The sequence below is a fragment of the Pararge aegeria genome, chromosome 5, assembly GCF_905163445.1.
Source record: "Pararge aegeria chromosome 5, ilParAegt1.1, whole genome shotgun sequence".
Classification (NCBI taxonomy): Eukaryota; Metazoa; Arthropoda; class Insecta; order Lepidoptera; family Nymphalidae; genus Pararge; species Pararge aegeria.
This window is the reverse complement of record NC_053184.1, coordinates 17,650,331-17,677,309: the sequence shown is the minus strand read 5'-3', so window position 1 is coordinate 17,677,309 and position 26,979 is coordinate 17,650,331. Positions and strand designations below refer to the sequence as shown.

Below are 26,979 nucleotides of genomic sequence, written 5' to 3'. Positions count from 1 at the left end.
CAGTCATTGCATTTTGCATTACAAGATTAAAGTAATAATCTATACATATAATAAAATCGTCTACTAGCCGCGTCGTGTGTTTGTAGGTATATGTTTGTGGGTGTATATTAAACTAATAATAAAATCGTTGACTAGCCGCGTCGTGTTTTTGTAGGAATTTGTTTGTGGGTAGGTGTGTATATGTATGTATAATAGCGTTTGCACGAGGCTCTTGAAGTTCTGTCAGTTTCGACTCGAATCATCGAGTGTAGAGACATATCGCTACTGCGAGCTCGTAGTTGTTGCGGAACAAGCGGCTAGACTGTGAAATGTGTGCCAGTGTCGAATCTACGATTAATCCTCGTCTCACACTGACTGTTGTATACGCTATAACGTAAAAGTTATAAATGATACCAAAGGCCGGACAGCTATAATTATAACTCACGCACTCTACATTTTGTTGGTTTAGCTCTTTTAGAATGAAGGTCTCATTGGCAGAGCATTCATTTTATATACTTAGCTTCTATTACAATGTTAAATTTGGTTACCTATGAAGTTCAATAAAATTAATTAAAATAAATCGCCGTTCCGACCAGCGATATAACTTAAAATAAAAGATTATTTAATATGATATCAGTTAGGTTACCTTATTATTCGCCATTATGTTTTGTTAAATTCATTTATTCAAACAAATAGCTTGATAATACACATTTAGCTTAATTATATAACTGTTTTATATGTTATTTCTTAAATACATGTAATAAAATTGTTTTTTTTTGTTGTAAGAGCATACTTATTGACACCACCACTATTTATTTTTAAGTGGTTAAAATTTAAGGTTTAAGTGAAAAGTTACCTTTCCCATTTAAAAACATTAGACACATTTCAAGGTTGTCAAGGCTTTATCAATGTCAGTTCGCGGAGCGAGCAAGACGCGGTCGCTTAAAGGTTTTAATTTTTTACGCACGGTCAATGCGAAATGTGCCGGCGCGGGTGGCGGACGTTGACCCCGATTCGCATTGAATAGCATCTCGTTCGTGGGATGTTCACTAAAAATACGTGCGGCAACGCGCGGCGCATCGCAATGTCGTAGACTTCGTGCTGCGGAGACTATTCACTATATAGACAGGACTGTAGTATATTGATACTATTTGGTGTTATTATTATTCTTATTTATCTCGCAATCTAGACACGGTGACTTTTTTCGCCATATAACAGTAACCCACTTGTACTTTAGACACGACGTGCCGCCAAGTTCCTTAGCGTTCCGGTACGAAGCAGCCTAGAAACAGTTGAGCAGTAAGTATCGACAGTGGCGTGCACTTCACAGATGCACAAAAGCACTGTCTACCCTAAAATTGATATATATATATATATATAGCTAGCTCGTATAAGAGGACGATTTCTGCCATTTTATGCAATTTTCCTGCTGTATGCATACCTTTGTGAGAAACCCAGTAAACGCCACTGAGTATCGATAACGACTAGTTTTAAGTTTAAGAATAGGATAATAAGAATTCATGTAGGTAATATACCAAAAAAACATGAAAAGTTCTATATATGATCTTATTGAAAAAAGGTATTTTTGACTTTGACTTATGGGTTTTATATTTTATATTCCTCAACGGGTAAGCCCGCTTCCATCTTAGACTTGCATCATTGCCATTGGAACTTATTATGGAAAAGAAAATGCCGGTAGCACATCTCGCCAATGTAGTCAATCAATGGCGTGCACCGGGTTACTGCCCAGGGTAGGCATAACGCAAGATGGCCTAAAATTGTAACGAAACCTTCTCCATTATAGAAATTGAAGGTGTAGTGTAGGCAGTGCTTTCGCGCATGTATGTAGTGCATGCCACTGTAGTCAAGACACCAGTAGGTACTGCCAACTCTCGAAAAATCATAAGGCATTCCAATATAGCTTTTGGTAACTCTGTTTCACAATCATGCGTTCCTGATCGAGTATAGGTGTATCGAATTGCACGATCCATCTTTTTTTGCCGAAAAGGTCCGGTGGCCATTACAACCAGTTTTACAAAAATATCACAAGTAACACATTAAAGTGATTAATACGGATCCCGCCCGGGGGTACAACGACCGTACCTTTGTGTAGGTAGAATTAATTCATTTACTTCTCTTTTCGATTCTCTCGATTTAGTTAGATATAAATGATATAATAGGTATATTTTTTTGGTTAAGAAACGCTCTGCCTGTTTAAATACTCTTATTTTGGGCGATTATTTTTCTTATTTTTTTTGTCTTTTTACAAAATATAATGTTTAGTTTAAATACCATGTATGTACATGTGTACACCAATGTTAAAATACATCTTTATCATTATCCTTAGCTCATTAATATCACCTGCTGGGCCAATATCTCCTCTAGCATAGGAATGGATGTGGAGCTTAGACTCACGATATCCTTTCGATGTAGGTTGGCGGGCACGTCTTCCAACTGTGTTTGAAGAAGCTAATTATACACGCCAATAGTTGAAAATGCTAGTGTAGTATTGAGAATTCATTGTAGTATTTGTCATAGATACGATTTATGAGCGGCAAACTTTATGGTATGGCTACATGGCGCACACTTATCTCTCGTAGGTACATTGAGTAAACAGTGTCACGTGGGCAGTATCCACACAATATCTCGATAGGTTTCTTGCCGTTATCGGGTTATTCATACAAGATGTGTCGTCGCATCGCAGCACGCGGAGACAATGAGACGTGTCCGACATTACGTAACTCGTTTGTGTTCTGTGGAATATTGGCCTTAGGAATATCGTGGACTGTGCGGTCACGTACATAGCCAGTGGCTGAAGCGTTTAATACAATTCTGTTCGCCTCAATCAATCTCATAGAGATTCAGTAAACAGTATCACGAAGGCAGTTTCGGTAGGTATTTCGTTGGTATCAGGCTATTCGTCTTTGATGTGTAGAAGCATAAAGCACCGCGGCAGAAACGAGATGCGTTATTATGCAAACAACATTTTCATTACTTTTTATTGTTATGTTTTAAAATATTTCAAAAAATAAAAAGAAACATTCATAAGGAAAATCTGTTTTTATTTTTTTAAAGCAACATGCATGCATGCATGTTTTTATTCTGTTTTGTATATTGTATATACTTTTAAAAAAAAAAAACTTTAACGTAAAAAGTAGGTAATGTAAAGATTGTTACCATTATAAGACATGTAAGAAAAAAAACTATTTATACCTCCTCTGTAATCGAGAATTCTTAAGACCCCGTATTAAGAATTCTCGATTACTCTTCTCTTCTAGATTTCCACTATAACCAGCTACAGTGTCTAAAAATTCAGTAACGGAAGCAGCTTTTGGCGAAATCGATATCGTGTGGGATGAAAATGGAGCCTAAAAGTTGGATTTAAATTTAATAAAAAAAAATGATTTCATTCAACCTTGTCATTCTGACACGCCTGCTCCTATTCAATATTCACGATTAAGTATTTTATTATGGACTGTGTCAATGGAACGTATCGGCGAATCTATGGCGGCAATTATAACATCAGACGTAATTCACCATGCGCGATGGTGTAACGAGCGCTTTCGCATGTCAAGAAAATGGTTATTAGTTTAATGGGAGATAGTATCGCTGTCTGAAGCCCGATTATAGGGGTCCCTTAGGGTTGCCAGCCCTCGCGATGTTCTACCATCTTCCTTGGTTTGTAAAAATTAGTTTTCCACTACACAGGACGTAGAATGTTACATGCTGCACAGGATGTTTAATTCTATTAAATGTTGATATATTCTGACTATCATAAAATAGGTTCAGAGCAGGTATTTGCATATGTTTTATGGTTGACGAGGCTACGATTTTTTGAAGGCAAAATTAATGTAAATGCAAATATTCACTAAAAGGTAGGTACTCATTTTCCCTGTTATAGACTTATAGTTTTTCAATTATTTAGGATTAGTATTGGTTTCGTGTTCCTGATTATTATTTTGGACAGCCGAATGGCGCAGTGGGCAGCGACGCTACTCTCTGACTCCAAGATCGTGGGTGCGATTCCTACAACTGGAGAATATTTGTGTGATGAACATGATTGTTTTTCAGTGTCTGGGTGTTTATCTGTAAATTATAAATATTTATGTATATTATTTATAAAAATATCATCATCATCAGTCATCATCTTGGTACCTATAACACAAGCCACGCTTACTTTGGGACTAGATGGATGTGTGTGTATTTTCGTAGTATATTTATTTATATATTTTGATGCCTATGCTGCCAAAATAATAACTTTTATTTTTCAAATTTTATAAGGAAGAAATGGATATTTATGCATTTGAATCGAAGTTGCGTTTGTGTGGCGCAGTTCTTCATAATCGGCCAAAAAGCGATTGAAATATGATTTACAAAAAATTTGATCCGGAATGTAAGATTTACGAATGAAGCAAGTTAAATAAAAGTTCTTAGTAATCCGGGAGTAATATAATTGCTGTGACATACTTGAACCCAGGTTTATGACATTTTCACTATAACTAAAAACACACCAACATAGTAGTGGTAGGTAACATTTGGCAACCCTCGCTACACCCATGGGGCGATGACCCTGGCCGAGCCCGCATGCCATTGTCCAGGAACAATGCGGACTTCAGTACACCAGACCGCATTGATTTTACTGCTCCGATGAGAAATCGGTGAGGAGTAATGCCGTGATACTGTGCTCGTATTGTGACTGTTGATCCGAATCGACCGAAATACAGATCGAATAATCGGCATTCCCTTAAGTTTCGACCGTGGTCACAACAATCTTTCTCTGTGGTCTCAAGATCGTGGCCCTGTAAGACCTCAGCTCCGAATAGGTGAATTATTTACCCCATCGGATTCTGTTGGGGCTATTTTGGCGATGTTATAGAACCGGCAGGAGTTGGAATATTTCAACTAGTCAGCCCGTCTCGTTTGTGACCTTCGATAAAGCCTGTTAACAAAATTTTTCCAGGACATCGTTCCCCCGCTGCAAATAAGAAAGGTGTTTTTTTTTTCTTGAAGAGAATAGGTTACGTGTTCTGGGGAAAACCTGAACCCCAACTTAGGATACAAATTAGTTTATCATCCTCAGCCTATTAACGTTCTACTTCTGAGCACAAGCCCCCTGTCTCGAGGAAAGAAGAACTCAGTAATTAGGCTATAGTGTTCAATTTGTAAAATTTTCATTATACATTGAAATTTGGTGTTTTTGCTAGATTCGTAAAAAAGTATGCAATGTAGATAAAATATAATACATTTCAATTCAATATTACACAGCAACACGGTGTCTACCAGAAATTTCGTTATTAACATTGGAGTAACGTTTAATTACGTAAGATATAGTTAAATAATTTAAAATTCCACTCTCAAATAAGGCAACCGAACCTCTCCAATTTGCATCGCTATCTTATCTCATATCACGGCGCCTCGCCGGAGAGCTATCTCAGCGCGGAGATGATGTGTCTCCTTGACCTTCATTTCGCTCGACCTTTGCATACTATCCGATATGAGTTGGCCTCCAATATTAAATTATGTATATTATGAGAAAAACTTTATTCATGGAAACGGTCTTTCTTCCGCGGCACTAATCGTTTTGTTTGTCACGCGATTATGTTTATTTGTGCGTATTTTCACAACATTGCGCCATTTTTTTCTTCTCACAACGATTAACAGTTAATGTTAAAATATTAGCGTTGACCTACTTTATTGGTTAAAATAAATAAATAAGGAACATTTAGTTCATGAGGAACATAATATATAATGCCGTGTCGTGACGGCAGTTCAGAATACTGTTGTCAACACCCTACCTCGTCCTGGAATATAACAGAGACCGGGCAACAGCGTCCTCTGTGCTATTACCATTTACTGCGATCACCAACCAGTCTGTCCAGCGTGGTTTTATGGCGAGAGGCCTGTAGTTCAGAAGTGGGCTGTTATTAACTTGATTGTAATATATTATATCAATAAAAATCATTCAGTGCATTTAGAGACGACGCGAAGTGACAAACGCGACGTCTTCATAATTTAGGTTGTTCACTGTGCTGAGTGCGAGCTTTTTTTCTATGCTTCGAAATAGCGCTATCTAGGGACTAGAGATGGTGGTCTTTAGAAGCCATACAAATTATAGTTAACTTTTACGCTATCGAATGAAGAGTAATCTCGGACTCAGCACACTGGTCACGATGTGACTCGTTAACTACTGTCTACAAAGGTCTGCATCATCACCGTCAGGAGAGAGAGTGACTAGCAGTCAAGCGCTAAGCTGTCACCGATCACAAAACAAATTAAATTCCCGTTTACACACATCGCTAAAGCTTACTACGCCGTACAAAAGAGATTGTAGATAACAATATTATTAATAAGGGCGTCAATAGGTATGCTCCAGTTTTGACAGCGGAGTGGGAATAGCACACGTGGTCACGGCACCGGCTGTAGTGTATACGTGCGTGTGAGTGTGTATGTTAATTATGCACCGGATGCACACTTCCTCTAATTCCGACGGTCGTACCGCGACTAAGTCTGTAACTTCGTTAAAAACGGGAATATAGTTTGACTAGGTGTGATGATTTTTTATAATAATTTATTCAAGCTTCAGATTTTTGGTTGCGGATATTTGAATGCCCTACCTTGTGTTGCAGAGGGTAGTTTCTTCCAGGGATTTAACTATACATTAGCTCGTGCGTAAATGTTTACAAGCAAACAATGTTGTTATGAAAATAAACTAACTAATGAAATTTAACTAGTGTGATTGTGTGAGAATGTGTGTGTATTGGTAAATAATATTTATGAAATGTGTGTATATGCTATGCTATATGCCATGCCATATATAGCTTCTACAATGGCGACAGCTTAAAAGCGTTTTTTGTATATCTAGAAATAATACCATTAATCTATTTAATTAGTTATGATCAAGTGTTATGGGTTTATCGAATTTTTATTACATACTTGTTTAATTTTTACACGTTGTGTATATCGAAATGCTTGCATGGGATCGGATGTGACCCGGCGAGATAATGGACCGTTTCAAATCGCCGTACCTACGAGTATATATGCTAATTCGGATTATAAAATTCGCTGCGTGGGCCGTTAATTTGTAATTTGGAGTCTATATGGGCGGGCTGGTCGATCGGCCCCTTTTTCGGAATTTGTTATTTTACGTCTTAGATTTAAAATGTTACCATGTATTACACGATATCGCAAAGTGAGAAAGAAAATGAAAATTGTCGTACATTTGTTGCTATTGAAATGAAATAAACAAATAGTGATCTTTCACTATTTGTTTAATTTCATTGCATCAAGTTTCCGATGAGCAGTGCACGCATCATCTGTGTCTTAAATAATTCATTGCGAAACATGCGGGACAGTCTTCGGGGAATGGCGATAGAAGTCAAAACTAAATCTATATATCTACAATATGTAGGTACACACCTACCTACAAATGTTTGAGGGAAGTATGGGGAGACGATGACGCCTAGTTTCACGCATTCTGTTTACCCAAAAGTAGATTATAATATGAACATAGTGTACATAAAGCTCACCGAAAGCGTATTACAAGGTACCGATTGTTTATTTTAATAAATATTTTTAAATTATTATTTTTTTTCAATTACTTAGTTATTTTGTCGTTTATCGACCACTGACACACGATTATTGTAACAGCAGCCGCCGACTTGCGGCCGAATGTAGTACTCGTATGTCAAACAAGTTTCATCGTCTACCGTTTATTCCAGACGAGCGACTATGTCTAACGGATATGTTAATTGATTATATTATATTAATACTTTTGTGTGAGAATATTATTATAATGGCTTGATAATGACAATCATATTATTATCTACGGCTTGTCTCGCTCATCCGCGAACACTTCCTGGTTTTTTGTCTTCCTTCTCCAGTGGTGTAATGGAGCGGACTGACTCTGTAATGAGGCATTATGCAGCTTACACTCTGTACGCAATAATGTCACATCCGTTTCACGATGAAGGCGACTGTGTACCGTTTGTTGTGGTTCCTTTTTCAAGTTCTCTATTGCAATTTTTTTTTTAATATACAACATGTAAATGAAAACTGTCATATTACTTAACAGGCTACTTATCTGTGAAACCGAAAATCTAATAGTGTTCAAGTAAATGTTTGTACTGAAAGAAATCAGATGCAGCCCAACATCGAATGCAAAATTTAAAATCATGTCACTTTATTATTAATTAACGCATCGCGTAGCGTAGGAACTATGCGGTACTATGTAGGTACTATGCCCGTGTCGGTCTTTTATCTTAAATAGGGTTGTCATAAGTAAACACTTAGAATGTTTTGAATTCATTGGTGTGGAAAAATAATGATTTAAAATTTTTACTGGGTGATTCCTTATGAAAGCATCGTATGCATCTTTCAATATTTTTTCGTAATTCTGGTTAATAAAATTAGATTTTTAAATGATTACGCGAAATAATGTAGGTACTTATTAATGAAAATCTTAATTTATTAGAAATGGGATAGACCAGGTTTTGGTATTCAGCCTTCCTGTATCCGGTTTATTACAACTGCCATATCCCTAACAGGTTAGCCCGTTACCATCTTACTGCATCAGTCACTAACTTAAAAATATAGAGTTTCGTCTTCAAACTTCATTTCTAAGCCCGTGAATCGCTTATAAATTATTATTAAAACGCAGACAAAGTTGCGATTTCGCCTTACTATAGAAATAATATAACGTGCTCGTTAAATAGGTATGTACGATGCCTACATGTAGGAATCACCTTGGTGCTGATGCATTACCTTGTTGCATTAAAGGACTTGAGATACGGAAATGACAACATAGTATTGTCATAAAGTATATGTATCTAATCACAATAAGTATTGAAATATTATGTCTCATCACAAACGTATTAAAAGAAGAACCGGTGAGACATATTGACTATAGAATTAAAATAAAATTCGGTTGATTTGAAAACTGCGACGACTTCTGATCGGTGGAATTCGAAAATGTATCTGCCAACTGAAGACAATGTTTAATATTTACTCTTATCTACGAGTAAGTATTTACTATATGGTATAGTATATAATAAATACTTACTTGGTTTTTTGTTTATATTTATTATATGTTGGTTATTCGTATGTATGTATTTTATATTTTGTATCACCTGCAATTTGATCTCCCCTTTTTTTCCAATTCTGAGGTTGCCTGGCGGAGATCGCTACTAGGCGATAAGGCTGCCTTTTAATTCTCCTTCTATTTTTATGTTTCTGTTTTCTTGTTTACATATATCTTTTAATTAGTGTGGTGTACAAATAAAGAGTAATAATAATAATGATAAAAGAGTTGCAATTTTATTCCCCCGTTCCCAGGGGAAAAGGAAAATTAATATACAGAACTCTGTTTGCTCGATTCTGACAAGAATTGGATCGGCTTCCTTAGATTTACCTTGAAATTCCGTGTCAATAGTGATGAAAACTTTGCCTCGATACCGTTGCACTGTGTAGGTAACCGTCTGAATATTCATTGAATCGCTCTGAGACATCGGAAAGCGAGAATAATTTAATGAATTAATTATGTTACGTGAATTAATTTGCATTGTCATACATATATAATGCAATTGATAGGTACAGTTTTCAATCGTGCTGTTACATACTTTGCCTGTATTTTTAAAGTAAAATTACTATCGCAAAATCCAACTTTCGCTTTCTCCATAGCGAAAACGAGTTAATATATTTTGATAAATAAGGTTTTGTTAGTTTTGTATAAGTTGTGCAAGTGTCACAGGGTTAATAATTAAATGCAAAAAAAATAAACTCTAAACTCTAATCGGAGTAAGAAAAAGTTGTTTAAAAGACACATACCTTTTTGCACAATTTCAACATGCACTTTATTGATTGATTGAAGGTTAACAAGTAGTTGAAGTGGAAGATCGCACCAAAATCCAAATTTTCAAGGTTTTAAGTTTGAAAAAATTAACTCCGAAATTGAATAAATACTAATAAAATATCAAACTCTGATTTAAAAATAACCGTATGCTTTCTATAGAAACGATGATGTAAGTTTGTGTAGGTAATTTTGCATTAAAATTGTCATGGTAAACGCCAGTTACAAATGAAACCGGAAAATGATCAGCTCCCTGCGTCATATGACATAAATGGTGTGCGTTGCACTTGACATACTTGCAAACAAAGGAAAGAGAATTACGCGTATGGTGGAATTCAGTCGATGATAAGTTATTATAATAGCGACCTGCCCCGGCTTCACACGGGTGCAATGTAGATATTAATGGCAGTTTGCAGTGTTTTAAAATACAATTATTAGTAGTATTTATTTGATATACTTAGCGTAAAGTTTAGCGTTTGCAATGGAAGCGTAACGATATTACATTATGCATGTTTACTACACATAAACCTTCCTCGTGAATCATTGTACCGATCTATTGTTGAAAACCGAATTCTTCGTGTAGTTCGTCGTTAGTTGTCCGAATCTGTTGTGTAGTTTCAAAGATATAAGCGTACAAACAGCGGGAGCGACAATTTTTTATAATATGTAAAGACGACTGCCTCGTCGATATAGCCGCTAGCGTGTTTGATTACGGAACGCAGGGCTCGGTTCCCGGGACGCGCCGCAAAAAGAAACTTTTTGTTTTTTTCTGCCACAGCGTTCTCAGTGCCCGCTCAGAGTCAGGAAATTGGCGTTGTCTGCCCTCGTATATCGATGTGATACCGATAATTATGACTAACATGTCATGACACTCTGGCCTATTCCTATGGCCAACCTGTTCTGTCTGGTGGAAGAATTCATCGAGGTTGGATACAAAGCCGTGCTGATATTGGTGTGCACAGGGCTTTTGATCTAGATGTAAAGGCATAAAGCAGAATCATGGCACAAAATGGAAAAAATCTCATATTTGCTATTTTTTTGGGGTAAGCAGTGCTTTTACTTATGTATGAAGTGCCTTTGTGTGCAGATAACGGAATCTGTTTAATATAACCAGCATGCCCATAGACACTCTGTTTCTGTCCGTACTCAGTTGGCCGGAATCGTCCGTTGGACTTACGACTGCTGATCACTCAAGCCAGCTGAGCTCGAAGGCTTAGCAGGCCGCCTTAGTCGCTAGCTTTTAATTATACTCTAATAATACAGATGTAAACTTGGGTTATCATCGCAGAATTCATTATTTCATTATGAGTAATGATGAATTAATTACATCCTTTTGTTTTAGGGAATTTCCGTCAGTAATTTAATATATTTAATGTAACTATTTGCAATTGATATCGGGGGTCAGGTCACACCACTCGATGGTAATTACGCGTGAACTTAATTTTCCTGCTAATTATACCGATTACAACTATTTTATTTATAATTTTCATATTAGTTCTCATTAAGATTGTTGTAGGTATGAGCTAAATATTAAGGATAAAATAATTCCGTACCTTCGTTTAATTTTTTGTGTTATTGAATTTAATTAAGTTCAAATTTTCATTTCTGAGTTGAATCGCACGAAATTGTTTTAGTTCAGGTTAGTAAGAAGTCAAAAAATATAACATTAATTATAAAGGGTGTTTGTGCAAAGATTTTTAGAATAATAAATTAGTAGTCTTGTCGTCTTGCTTCACATTTTTTTTTATACGTCAAGCCTGGTTGGAAGCCTAAAACCTCAGGATCAATGGATCAAAAATATTTTACCCTATCCCACTTCTGATATGATAACAAAGTCTCAAATAGCAGAATAAACTAAATCTAGTCAGACATTCTTAACACTAATTTCTAATAATGTATGGTTAAAAGAACGTGTTAATCTGTATATATTTATATTTTACACATTATAAATTTGTTGTCTATTTAATACAGTTGGTGGTAGAGTATTTAGCATAGCATAGCAAGTTAGCCTTGGCAGCCAACATTGCAGTACGCGGTACATACAACTGTTTGTATATAATGATATATATGATAAAATGTTCAATATGGTTAATTAACAAAAACATAATGCATGTTTGCGTTGGACGTACGCGCCGTGTTCGGTAGGTTAGTTATCGCTATCGGACAGCGTGGCGGATGGCCGTAGCCCGTAATAATTGTTTGTTAGCGCAGATAAGCCGCGGGCGGGAGGGGCCGGCTGGATATGGGTGTGTGCTTACAATCTACACGCCGTGTACAGTAAACGCACGGGGTGCATGCCCTGTAAAAGTTATGGATATTTTTTTTTTCATGATTTTCTTCAATTGATAATGATGATATTGATACCCAGTGCCGGCCCACAACGCTGGCCAAGTGTAAATGGATAGACTTTACTAGCCTCTGAGAGCTCTCTGGCAAACAGGTTTCCTCACGAAGTTTTCCTTCATCGTTGAGTGATATTTAATTGCATAAAACGAACGTAAATAAATAAATAATTAATAAATATACTACGACAATACACACATCGCCATCTAGCCCCAAAGTAAGCGTAGCTTGTGTTATGGGTACCTCCTAAAATAACTGATGAGTACTTTTATGAGTATTAGACATACATACTTATAATACTGAAATAAACACCTAGACATTGAAATTAAATTAAAAAAAATCATGTTTATCACACCAACATTTTCCGGTTGTGGAAATCGAACCCACGGCCTTGGATTCAGAAAGCAGGGTAGTTGCCCACTGCGCCAATCGGCCGTCTCCACATAAAATCATCGCATCATAACTCCATAAAGTGAGAGGTGCGTGAAAAAACCTTTTGAATATTTCTTATTTATGTCCATACCTGGTGACCTGGCTGGCTGGTGGCTTTTGGAATCCAGTTTACAAATTTCAATACTCTTCATGAACTAAGAACTCATCATATAAAGAAATTTTAAGCATCTACTTAAATGTTAGGCATTTTACAATACCACTACACGTAACATTTTCCACTTTAAAAGGATATAAGACCATGAGTGAGCATAAGAAGGGCTTCTTAAAACGTTGTCTGCTTACAGTTGCTTTTGAGCTTGATTAAAGGCAAAGTTATCCTATCATTGATTTATTATTATTCAGAGTTACAAAGTGGTTTGCAAAATGAACACTTGAATACATAATGTTGACTTCAAAGCATTCTCTTCAAATAAACCGTTCCTGTTATCGTAGTATACAGCGAATGTAAAAGTACACCCATGTTATCGTCAATATCTACCTACCTTCGATACGGCTGCACCTAACCGATGTCTGAATTTTTCCTTTGCTTTGACGTTTTTCGTTTAAAACTAAAACACATTAATCAATCTGTCAAACATAAAGAGGGAAAAAGAATTTCAGCATCTTTTTTTATACCATCGTACACTTATATTAATTAATGTACATCGTATCGTATATTAATTAATCTAGATCAGGTGACCCGTTCAGTCCAGGTTGAACCAGCTTTTGGTATTGTCAATTCTGGATTTCATCTAGGTGCGGTTCGCGGAAATACAACAAGTACTCACTTAATTTTCCTTTTATTAACTAAACGGCTATAATGAAGTTTCACTTCAGAGATACCTTACCTGTCTATCAAAATAATTTTTGCATTGCAGTGCAGTTTTTTTCCCCAAACCACATATTTTTGAGTACTTAACACAAGCTTTAAGCTATACATAACAGCCCGTAATGACACTAATCGATAGCGGCGTAGTCTTGAAGTAGATGAAAAATTTCCTCCATTCCTTTTGTTCGGTTCTACATAAAATACAAAGAACTAATGCAAAACGCGGTATTATGTTAGTGGTAACTGCCGTGGAGAATGGTATGCGGCAAAGCGACTATTTTTTCTGTCGAACACGCAAGCATATCTGGCCATACCATCTATTGCCATTCGCTAGTAATGTGCATTTTGATTCAAAGGGTTTTTATGGAAAGCCGACCCTCTAATATGGTGCAGGGTATCGCATGAAAGGCCAACAGTGCATAACTATTCCTAATACGGCTTTATTGATCTATCTAGTTAAACATATCGTTGCAGATATAAAAATAAATTGAGACATAGATATTAGTTGATTAAGGCATAATTGCAAGTGTTTTTTTCTAAATGTTAAATTAGGAATATCTTTTGCCATGCCACGATTGCTCACGATCAATACAGGGCAAGCCATGCCATGATCGATTTAGATGGAAAGATTAGTCGTTAAATGTCGTCTAATCTTTCAAAGACGAATTAAGATTATTTATATATTTACAGTACCAGCCCAGAGTTTATAATTTGGAATTGTGAATTCGTACCGTGCTTTGGTAAGCGTGTTAAGCAGTCGATCGCAGTTGAAATCAAATTAATTTTAGAATTTTGACGTGGGTTTTAGAATTTTAGGTGATAGTGATAATTTGTTCCAGGATTTTTTGGTAATATCCATATGACGTTGCCACTTAAAAGTAACTAGGCAACAAGTATTCCTTAAAATGTTGGTCTAGACTAAAGAATTTAGATGGTAGATAAAACGTAAGGATAATGTTATGAATTTGAGTGTCGTTCATTAGGCTCGGAAATGGCAAGTGCAGACGGGTGCCGGGTGACGGGTGAGATTGGTTTTAAATCGCGTTATCGCGCTCGATGCACTGTGGCAGCGACCAGTGATCCCCACAGATACAGGCACTTACCGTTTTTTTTTAATTTAAAGGCTTAAGAGGGAAGGAAGGAGGAGGGACCAGGTCAGAGAGTTCCTGAGCACACTCTCAAAAATATTTTTTAGAATATCGATAGAAGTCCGATGAAATGTCTGAAATAATTACTGATACATGGCTTAGTTTAAGTAGCAAGGTTTTATGATCAACCCATTGGAATCCTTTAAATAAATCACAAAAAACACCAACCATATTCTACAAACTTTTACGATAGAAAATTTCGACCCTACTTTCGGGAATCGAAATCGCAAAGTGAACGCTAGTGACTGGATCGAAGAGACAGTATATCAAACAATAGGTTTTGTGTAGTGTGTCGCAGCAACCTTAGAACAATATTTGCACGCTGGCCCTCTATATCGTCAAAGTAAATTAGTCCTAACTTTGTACTGTACGTCTGGATTTCATTTTACAAACGCCAAAAGCCCTACTTGAAGAATTGTAGTCAAATTTAAGCTGTAACATAATATTAATAAGATACATTTTACTATGATGTTCAAGTATTTCGATACTCGAAAACGACTCTACGAGCAACTCTTGTACTAAGGGTACATTGCATTGTGTTAAATCTCAATTCAATTATGTTGCTACAATTCTATAAACGAGCAAATCTTGTACTAAGCCTAAAAAATCTGAAGTACAGGATTTGCGACTCTAAAACAAATAGTATTAGATCCACTTGACGATACTGAGTTTAACACTCGTATACGACACCTCGATTGCAAGCGAGAAAGTTTTGTACTATGACTAGAGGTCGGCGCCGGTTCGAGCGGGGCGGAACTCACGCAGCCACCACGTACGTTGCATTCCCAATTCTGATACTCCTCCTGAGCGTGCGACGAGGATGCGAACGTGTCATTGCATTGTATTCTAATCGCGGGGGACGCCATTAATATACACGTCCACACCGCGCGGCCGCTCGACCGTACGGCTGCTGTGTGAATGAACTTGCAATGACGAAAAGGTTAAAAGGAACGGTGCATAGTGTGAGATTTTTTTGCCGTTTACTTATTTGTTTTCGTGAAAGTTAACTATCATTTATATAGTATTCCAGAAGCGGCATCTGTTGACAGTATAGTTTCTTAGGATTATAACTAGATGGCGCTCCTTCGACACCAAAAGATCACTTAGTGTAACGTTAAAGAAATTTTTCTGTAGAGTAACTTAGCTGCTTCCTTGGTCTATTGCAAAGCATGTACAACTACGGATCAGGAGATCCTGGATTTGGTATGGGCATCTTGGGTATGTATATTTGGACATACCCAAGATGCATTCTCTATTAAAGAATCTTCAGTGGCAGCCCGGAGTTCGGAAATTGGCGGTGTCTAGGAGAGCACGTTAACGTCGGTGTAATAGTCGTTAAAGCGCACAAACCTGCATTGGAACGGCGTGGTGTGCCTGTGCTCTTAAAATCCGTTTTACCAATGAGAAACGAGGCCCAGCAGTGGGATGCTAATAGGCTGCGCGCTAAGATGACATTATTGTCCTCCTTATAAAATAATAGGTTTACGCTGTTGACGTTGTTTCATATGAAAACGTACATAAAAGCTTCTGGCCTCACGTACGCGACGAATGCAACAGCATGATGATTGTACTCCCAACTTTTTATAGATAGCGACAGCGAAAAACAAGCTAAGTGAGAATTAGATTTTCGCTGTGAGAGATCCAAACTTTAAATGGGAAGAGTATTTCTCAATGACACTATTGAAAGAAAAGCCTATTTTAGTAACCAAACCGATTTCGTTTTAAAAGCATTTATAATATTTAAAATTTTAATTAAGTTAACTTTAAACCGTATCGAATTGTATTAAGGTAATAAAATTAGAAAATTGTTAGCATTTTCAAACATGCATACGGTAAATTAATCATATACCATCTTCAATAATACTTAGTGTAATCAAAATCAAAATATTTTTTCTAAAATGACAACTTGATTCTAAATCTTTTGTTCTCCATATTAAACAGTAAGCCATATTATAAATTAAGCCATTCGGGCATCTTATCAATTTTAACAATCATGCACCTCCTCAACCATCCGAAGTCAAATTCGCTTATCGAATGACAGCGACGCGAAATCCAGTAAGGCTAACATCGTTTCAAAAACACTCTCCGTCGGATATCGACGGCTCGGAACAAAGCGGTTTCTGTGGATTCGTCTATTTCCTGGCCAGACGCAAGCGGAAGAGCCGTCCATGGCTTCCTGCAGTTGCAACGTCTTCGGTTTAACAATCCGTACTTTCGTTGTTTCAACTTCGCGATGAATTTATTAAGTTAACTTGAGAATATTAGGTAGCGTTTGTATTTGATTTGGTTTGTATAAGGCACGCAATTTTGGAATCGTTTGCGGTTATCTCAACACTCAAGTGTCAAACTATATACAACGTTCCTCTGGGAACGGTGGTGGAAGTGAGGAGGAACTTCGTATCAATAAATAGCCTATAACAGTCTACTGCTGCACGACATGTGCAGGATACTATCTTCGCAGACAGCAGCTCGTCAAAGCGAATAGTCATAACGCATGATTAGGACTCAAAAAACGAATGAGCGAGCGAGCCAACCAGTTATATCAAGATGATAACAGCATAGGGAATTTCATGGTAATTTCCGAAAAGTACCTAAGAATAGTAGCCACTTTTGACACCATTATAATTGCGTTATTAGTTAATTCATTTTATCTAAAACGATGACAATTTTGTCGCGCGAAAAAGATTGCCGCGATTTATGATTTTGACAGAGCATTACTGCTGTAGAGCGAAAATTTTTGAATGCACCAATTTGGATTGTGATGGAAAGACGTAACTATTCGGTAACAATAAATAAACTAGAAAATAAATGGAGAAGAACATACATAGATAGATATAAGCAATTCGGTAGACGGAAAATTTTCGCCCGTAATAAACGTTTCAAATTTACATTTCGCCAACGTTGATTGGATTCGAGTTGAATTTAGCACCGTAGCGTGGCGCGTCCGTAACTTGCAGCGGGGAAGTGACATTTTGAAATTTCCGTAGTCGCGGACATGTTTGCGATCCGCGCTGAGACCGGCTTAACTATCATGTTCAACAGCTATAGCCTAGCTGGCGTTTGAGAAGGAAATTGAGTTTCTGAAATTTGTTGCAACTCTAATAGATAAGATAAGATTTTCTGAACATTCATCGGTCGATAGTCGGGGTCGATAGTCGGGGTCATTCGGGGTCTTCCCAAATGAAAATGGTTTACAGAACTGCAACAGTTGAGAGATCTCCTCTACCTCCAAAGCGTTTATTTACTATTGCCTATGTAAATTGCTTTGTTACCTGCCCTTTTGTGGTTCAGAGTTTGTAATACTTGCCAGCGTCCGATTAAGTTTAGTTCATAAAATAATATGTGGGTTTATGACAGTGTATTAAAATTTGAACGACAAGTTATAGAATATAATAGTTATAGAAAAATCACCGAACAACATTTTTTTTTATATCGCCCTTGACAAAATAAATTTTAAATTTAGCCTCAAATCCGTTTACGATGTTAAGCTAAGAGCAATTTTAAAAGACACTTCGCATAAAATTCAATCGAACAGTCGTTTGGCGGAGCGTCACGCGGGGTGCGCCTACTAACCTATTTATTTCCTCATTCCAAACGCAACCTTATCTCTAAGATATAAGAGTCGAAATACCGCATTATCCAGCACAAAGAAGCTTGCAACTCAGCGTAATGAAGTGTAAGGCAGTCCTTGCTACGGGCGAGCTGCGTTACTCAATCCCATGAATATAAAGCGTATAAATAAATAGCAGATGCGCGAAAAACTCACCCCGACGATAACCGTCAGACACTTAGCATAATAATCGCGGGGTGGTTCGGGAGGGCTCGCATAGTAAAGAGGGGGGTCGCCTCCCTCGCCCTGACACGATTCTCACGCGAGGCGACTTCCTTTCAGGCTAATGAATGGGCGCCGACGTAAATATTACGCCGGGTGACATAACGTTTCGATTTCGATGTGTACTGGATCTTCAAGGCAATGCTTCAGGTTGTTTTGATTGCATTGATATTCACGAAGGATTTCTTCGCGTCGTATCTTCCAAGTACTTAAATGTATTAAAGTAGTGCAAAATTAAATAAAATGTATTACATATAGTTAGTGGCGTGCACTTCATTCATGCACAAAAGCGTGGCCTACCCTAACATTTTCATATAACTGGCAACGGAGGCGGATTTTGCCATTTTTTGTCATTTCACTTCTATATTCTTACCCTGGTCCAAATTCTTGTGCACGCCACTGCATATAGTTCTGACTTAGGCCAGTGAGTACAGTACCTATATAATTTTCAATTAACAGGTAAATAGATTAGACTCTTTGTGCCCATCAAAAATCTTACTTATTTGCCAGCGTCTAAATTTTTATATTTTTGGATTAAATTTACGTTATCCAATCACGTCAAAAATACCTTAATTTTTCACATAAATTTAATCCAAAAAGTCTTAAAACTGAAAAAGTTCCCAGTACAAATCCTTTTATTATAACTCCTGAGAGTTATCTTGGGTTATATAAAGCTTATTATCCTGCATTAGGGCGCGTAATGGCAGATATTCCTCGACCCTCGTGAAACTTGTTACTTTTACAGTGGCTTAGACTATATTTTACTGGTTCGCCATGCCTATTCATAGTAATAGAATAAAGGTGATATGTTTTATTTGTATGTTTGAACGCGCTAGCCTCGACACTTTACAGGAATAAAATTATTAATTATGTTATTTATATGAAATAAAACTTGTTAGTTTAATGAAAGGAACCTCAAGGCCGATAGCTTTTTGCAATTTTTTATTTAATTCTGTATAGCAGAAATATTTTAATAAGTATAATAGTTTTTTAATACATCGGTTCATTAGAAAAGGCAAATTATTTAAAATCAATAGAATCACGACGCATTGTGATTTAATTTATTTTTATTTTGAAACTTACTGGTTTGTCTTGTATGCTTTGTTGGTTTAGCGGTCAGCATTCTCTCACGGGTGTATACGAGGTACCTACTCGTATCACGGAATCGAATAGAAACGTTTGCTCTGCGATTTTATTACGAGACAACCTAACTCTTTCTTATAAATATTGAAAAATTTAAATTTTTTTTTTTCTTATTACGCGTTCGAAATTTAAATTTAAATCATTTCGTTTTCAAATCTGCAAAGTATCCATATGAAGCAGAGCGTCCCACGGTCCGCACAGTAGGACGCGGACCGCGCCATGGGACTTCCACTGTCTGTGAAGGGTGACATTAAAATGTATTATGGGATATTATTAATGGTCCGGACTGTTTTATGTTTTTTTTGTGTCCCCATCATTATCTTTGACTTAACTTTGGAATTCAACGGTCCAGTCACTCCTTACAACTCTTTCGATGTCTGTCCACCTGTTAAGGGTATATCTAAGTTACCACTGGTGTGGTAGGATGCTAACACCTTGGCACCCAACGTTCAACGGTCCTTCATGATGTATGCGCTGCCCATTGCATTTCGCATCTTAGTTTGTTCTTATTATTTATATTTTCCTTTAACATTACCAGAAGTCTGATTGCTTAAACAAAAACGCACATAACTCCTAACAGTTAAAGGTGTGTGGTATCGAACTCTGTACCCTGTAAATAGATCAATAAATAAATATATTACGACAATACACACATCGCCATCATGTTTATCACACAAACATTTTTCTGTTGTGGTAATCGAACCCACGGTCATAGACTCAGAAAGAAGGGTCACTTCCCACTGCGCCAATGGGCCGTCAAACAAAAGTTAATATAATCAACAATAATAGAAAGTCTGTTAATATTTGAGGTTAACTAAATCGAAGACCTACGTGGTTAATATAGTGAATAAAATAAATAAACAGGACTCTATTATAAAAATAATAGAATGCATAAAAGGCTCAAATCGCATATGGGGTGCTTATTTCCACAAAACCCCAAGCTAAATTTGACAGGGATTGGATTCCCCGGGCGCACCGACATGATGATCAATTTCCAGCTCGAAACAAAATAATATTCCATTGTGCGACCCCAAAAGTTGTGGCTTTGTTTTAATTGGATGCCTTTTCGTACTTTTTGTTCAAGATTTGCGATTACGCTTCAAATACAATTTTGCCAAAGGAATATTAGGGTTTTTGAAAAGATTTATTTCTTACGTGTGAATAACTCATTTTTATCAAAAATTTTACAAATTCTAGTTACTTCACATTACCTATGCCTATTACCTACCTATTTTTTTACTTTATTTTACCAAATCCCTTACTTCGAGCTGGAACTAGAATTGATTGAATTGAAAAAACTTCATAATTTTTGTCCGAACCGGAAAATGAGCCCCCGTGGTCCGTTTTACAACACGCTTAAATAAATATGGCTCGAATCATAAAACTTTCGTTACAAAAGAGCCATCTTATTGTGATTTATATCTGCACCCTTGGTCTAGGCGGAATAAATAATCAAAGGCCGCCATCAGCGCAGGACATGTGCGCGTGACGTATCATTTGCGCTTTTGTACGCCCACTCATTACGGCGCGGCGTGGCGGGCGGCGAGCGGCGGCCCGTAACCGAGGGGCGTTTGATGCGTCTGATGTGCTTAGAGCTTTGATGAGAAAATCTATCCTAGAAAGTGTATTTTATTATGCGCCACTGTTTGTGTACTTTTCCCGCGAAATATTTTATTCTTCTTTAACGTTTTTTTATCTTCAATCTTGAAAAAGTTATAAATAATTAATCATATCGACCCATTACCGGCCGACTGACTACATGGCACGGGTCTAATCCCACAATGTGAAGGGGTTAAGACCGTAGTCCACCAAGCTGGCCCATTGTGAATTGGTGGACATCACATACCTTTGAAACATTAAGTAGAACTCGCAGGCATGCAGGCTTTCTCACGATGTTTTCCTTTACCGTCAAAGCAAGTGATATTTTTAATTACTTAAAACGCATATTACTTAAAAGAGGTGCGTGCTACTTATCTATCTTTGTATCTATTTACAACAAATTGTATAAACTTATAAAACACATATAATATTACTTACAGAATTGTACTTTAGATATCTTATTGGGCTAGAGTAGAAGTAAGAAAAACCAACAAACACAGTCTCGCATTTATAATTTGTTTTTATTACTATGCTATTGAGCTGATGGAAAAACTGTATATATTCCAATTCTTGCGGAAGAATAAATAAGCTTCAAACAGCTTATAGGAGTTTATTTATTTACTGTGTCCTTTTTAATTTTTTACTTTGTATCAGTAGTTGTTACCTAGTAGAACAAAGATTTTGGCATGCCAAAATACTTGCATAAAAGTTTATTTTATTTAAACATCTTTATTGCGTAATAAAGGAGAAATTACAAATATAGTTAAAAAAAAAATTAAAAGCAAAAGGCGACCTTATCACTAAAAGTGATCTCTGCCAGGTAACCTTACCGATAGTACACAACAAAACATGAGAGACGGGAAATCGCAATTAAAATAAACAATACATAAATTTACACACTTAAGTACATACTACTAATAACTAATATAATAAATTATTAGTGATGTCTAACACGGCTTTTGAAAATAGCTAGGGATTTAGAGCGACGAATATCGTCAGGGAGTGCATTCCACAGCGTTGCAGCTTTTATTGTGAAGGATTCCGAGTAACTTTGAGACTTACATTTCATCATTCAAAGTTGTACTTTTTTTATTAAAACAATTGTACCTAATATGATATTTGTACTTGAACTGGTACCCTCATGGTAGTATTGGGAAATGCGATGCGGGTTAACGGTAGAAAAACCGAGCGACTTCTACGTAATAGAATTGCGATGGTTTCCGAGTAAAACTGCATAGATTTTCCGATAATTGGCGTGACGCTCGTTTCGCTGTTGCGGAGTTTCCTGTAGTACTATAGTAGTGTTCTAATTACGTCACCTCCCTCACAGCGTTATCACGTTTATTTGCTATGTTGATGTAGGTAGGTATACCTACTTTGTTCCTATGAATGAAACGCTCGTGAATTTATATTTAAATTTCGACGACACACAATTATATCATCCGATATTGACTCACGCTTTAAAGGCGTGACAGTGCTCAAGTTCTAATAGGTTGAATAATTAGTTGTTGTATGAAAGCTAGTAGTGAATACAAATACATTTGAGAGTTTGCTTACTGCTCATATAATTTTTAACAGAAAAAGCAGCACTGCTGAATACGTAATAGTGATAATAATATTGAGCAAGCAACTCGTCGATTTTGGTTAGTCAATTAATTAAATAAATAAAAATAAATGCCCGAGCATACATAGAAACATAAAAAGCAACCCCCATTGATAACTTACTCCTTTTTAGAGGAAGTCTTTTAACAATATTTGTGTGTGTTTTAAACAACTCTTGTGAAACCGTCTTGGTGAAATAAAGGAACCAATATCAGTCTTTCTCTAAATATTAAGTATTTACAAACGCTTGTCACGTGCTGTTTTCAAGCTACGTTAATTGCACTGTAATGGCTTGTAACTAGTCAAATAGCCATTTGATTAGTTTGCAGTCACGACGAACAGGTAGATTGTATTGTCTGTGAGTGTTAATTTGTCATCTGATAGCATCTCGGCGACAACGGTGCCGTCCTCATTGTTGTCCGATGTATGTACCTTTGTAACTTTACGGTTTGACTACATATATAAGGTTACATCTAAACGTATCGTATCTGCTAGAGCCATAAACTTCATACATGTGCAAAAGGGTAGGTAATTTTAGTGTAAATGCACCAGTGTGCGAAGCTAAGATGCGGGGATAGTTAAGTTTTTTTTAAATTTTATTTTGGGCCTGCCAATGTATAAGTTTAAGCAACTTGTTAAAACACATTTAATAAATCGTGGTGTATTTCTAAGTGACAAGGCTACTTGGAAGCGGGCTCCGCTCTCATCTTTCACAAATAGAAAATTAAAATTAAAAGATTGTAAACTGTAAAATGATTTTGAACAAGAGCAATCTGCTGAATATCTTGTCGGCTCTTCTCGGTGGAATCTGCCTTCCGAACCGGTGGTAGAGTCACTAAAAACAGACCGACTTGACTTGAATTGTGAATTTTATATAGTAATTATTGACGGACGCAGCAAATGGCCCAACTGAAGGTAAGTGGAAAACCCATCGCCTATAAACAGGGCAATACTTCGCAGGGCATGCAAGGCACAGGTCCTGCAACGTGCCGCCCTGTGTCAATCAACCTGTAGGTGTTAAGTCTCATGTGCCTGTAATTACACCCTTCAGACCGGAACTCAGCATTGCGTCAATGCTGCTTTGCGGCAGATATAATCATGGCGATAGTACTTCCCCGGACGCGCTCTGTTACAAAGAGCTTTACTATTACTAAATAATTCATAAAGAGGTGATAATGTGAGGTAAATCAAATTAAAATAATGTGCTTGATTAGTACAGTAGTAGTGTAGTAGAGTAGCTTTTTTGACAGAGCTCTCCCGAGGAAGTGCTACAGCTATGCTTTTTTCTGCCCCAAAGCTGCTGCTGCCAAGCAAGCTGTGTTCCAGTCTGTAAGGCATGGCTGTGGTCCGGTGACTACAGGCTTGACCCTAACGGCTTGGATAGATGGACACAGGGTGGCACTTTCCAAGATGTCTCCCTGGCATACCCTGCGAAGTGTTGTCTGTTTATAGGCGATGGGTTTCCGCTACCTTTACTTTCATAGGCATTGTAAGAGTTATAAAAATCCTGCCCTTAAGTATTTATAATAGTCGCATTTTATATCATCTGCATACATTCTATGCACGCCACTGCTTCCAGGTAGGATATCTACTTCGTCCTAGAAAAAAAAATCAACGCTGAAAGGACTTCGTGAAATAGAAGAACCACATTTAATTTCTGTCTACACATTACGTTCACACGCGTGTCGCGTGCTGTTTTAATGTAACGTTAATTGCACGGTAATGACTTGTAGGCCCCATTTGGCCAATGTGCAGTCACGACAGGCAGGTAGGCAGTGTGGTCTGCGGGTGTTAATTTGTCATCTGATAAGATCTCGCCGTGAGCCGCGCCCTACTCATTGTTACCGGTTCACATAACTTTACAAGTTGGCTGCATATGCTAGGCTAGATAGTTAGTATGGGAGTACTCTTAAAAGGTATCACTAGTAACCTAAGCGATGATAGCCTAGTTCTTAGAGCTTCTGCCTCCCTTTCTGGAAGACCGAGTTCGTTCATCGGCATGCTAATTATTCAGATTAATTTCAGGATTATATCAAACAATGATTCACACACAGGTTCATACGCACACACGTTCGCGTTTTTATACGATTTTAAGTCATTAGAATTAGTTGGGATTGTTTTTTGCAGTTGCCGTGAACAAATGAAACACAACTGATGTAACTGTGTTGAAATGTTGAAACAACTGATTTTATTGTTGTTATCGCGAATTTTCTACAGACATAAAAAGGGAAGGGTTCTCTATTCGGTTATAATTTTTTTTTTTTAATATTTTTTAAGAAAACTTTGCAGTATCAAAAGTATCTGAACTTCTAACGTCCCATTGCTTCTCTCCTAGGAGGGTTCTAGAGCATAGTAAAACTAATCTAATATGGGATAACTGATTGTATTTCAACTGTAGGACCCTATTTTACAAGTGGGATCGTTTCGTTCACTGTTAACTTTTAACAATAATAAAAAAGAACGAAAGTTATTTATATCGAGAATGAGCAAAATAAATACATGTCCACATACTTTCGTTGAATGTAAATTCGAAGGAGTCTGCCAAGATTACAATGTTACCGCGCGGGGTCGACGACCGAAATCGGCGCCCGCGCGACCTTGCAGCGCGCCTCACCTACATAAGGCCACTTTTGCTTTCCGCACGCAAAAAATACGCTCTGTACCCCTAGTACTAGTTTGCAGATATCGCTAATTATACTATACGTCTTAGAAAGTGTTATACTGACTGTTAATCGAAATAGTTGTTTTTTTATCGACTTATTTTTTGTAAAGCAGTTACAGCAGTAACCAGAAAATATATTGATCAAAATAAATTGCATAAAAAAATAGATATTAAAAAATGAAATTTACCACAGGTCATCCCATATAACAAAATAGATAAAGACAGACTTGACCATGCATCTAACTTTGCTTTGTTTTCTTTTTATTTTGCGGTTTTCGACAATATAGCTGAGATAACGCGCATCTTATCCGTGCAGTTCTGCTCACATGCAGAAACCTAGGGAGTGATACAATCAGCCATGATTTGTATAATTTCCAGTAGGGCTAGCATGCGCACAGTGACATAATTATCTCTACTAATTACACGTATTTTTTCTATAGAGACAGACGAGATAATATACGTGTAGAGAAATCTATCTCGCGGCGATCATCCTAGCCCTATGTCGATTATTTATAGTGTATACGCCGATCAACACAGTAGATTATTGACTTATTTTTTCTTCATTATCATCTCGCTGCTGGGCTCTGGTCTTCTCTCTCAAAGCAGATAAGGCTGTAGCGCTGCCCTAATGCATGTAGGCGGAGTTTTACTATTATTAGCGTAAATTAATGATAATACCCATGTCATGGGCATAAACTATTTAATATTTAAAACGATTATAATTTGTCCACTATTTAACAATATTGTAAACTCTTTTCTATTGAGGCCTTAACTTACTAGGTACCAAATGTTATACATCGTTAAAAATAAAATAACATTATTTTCAGGTTTAGCTTAAATTTCGCAATTTTGACTTAATTAATGCTTTATTTTAGTTTAATTAAGAAATAATTAGAAAGGAATAAATGGCAAGTTCAATGGTTAAGCTTGTTACGATCCTAAATAGGATTAACGATCTTTGACATTTAATTAAGAACCCCCATTAAAAATTCGTTCGTGACTTTATAAAACAAGACTATACAAAAATTAGGTCAATTAGAGACAAAGCTTGTCTAAGAAGTGTTGGAAGGGGAATATAAAATCTTAGTTATGTATGCGTAGCTAGGCTTAGCGTAGGGCGAGGGACGACGGGTGCACCCTTCTCACCCGGCAACACCCCACCTACACTTGGGAACTCAAAATTATTTAACCGCCCTACAACCAACAATAAACCCTGTAACTATAAGTGGCAAGACACAAGATGCATGCGCACCAAAATTTGGTTATTACACATTTTACCTGTGGATTATTTAGTCAACAAAAGGTCCCATAACGAGTTAACCAAATGAATGCTTTCAGAATAAATATTTTCTGGTGCGATCACCTGTGTAAATAGATTATAGGTAGCTGAACCTTCGACTCATCAAATCTTTAATGTCACGTTTCTGATCGTCCCCCGCATTATTTTAACGAATTGGGCAATACAAACTATACAGGAGTTTGAAAACTATACAACAAATTTATTCTTCTGTTGGTCACAGACCCATGTTATAAGTAAATTAGGTGCGGTGAATGTCACAAGCCGAA

The 26,979-nt window shown here is 37.0% G+C and overlaps 1 protein-coding gene across 2 annotated transcripts in view; it reads left to right on the top strand.

Moving 5' to 3' along the window:
- LOC120623670 (zinc finger protein jing) overlaps window positions 1–26,979 on the top strand; it is a 223,513-nt gene that overhangs the window by 182,984 nt on the left and 13,550 nt on the right. The gene's annotated exons all lie outside the window — the stretch shown is intronic.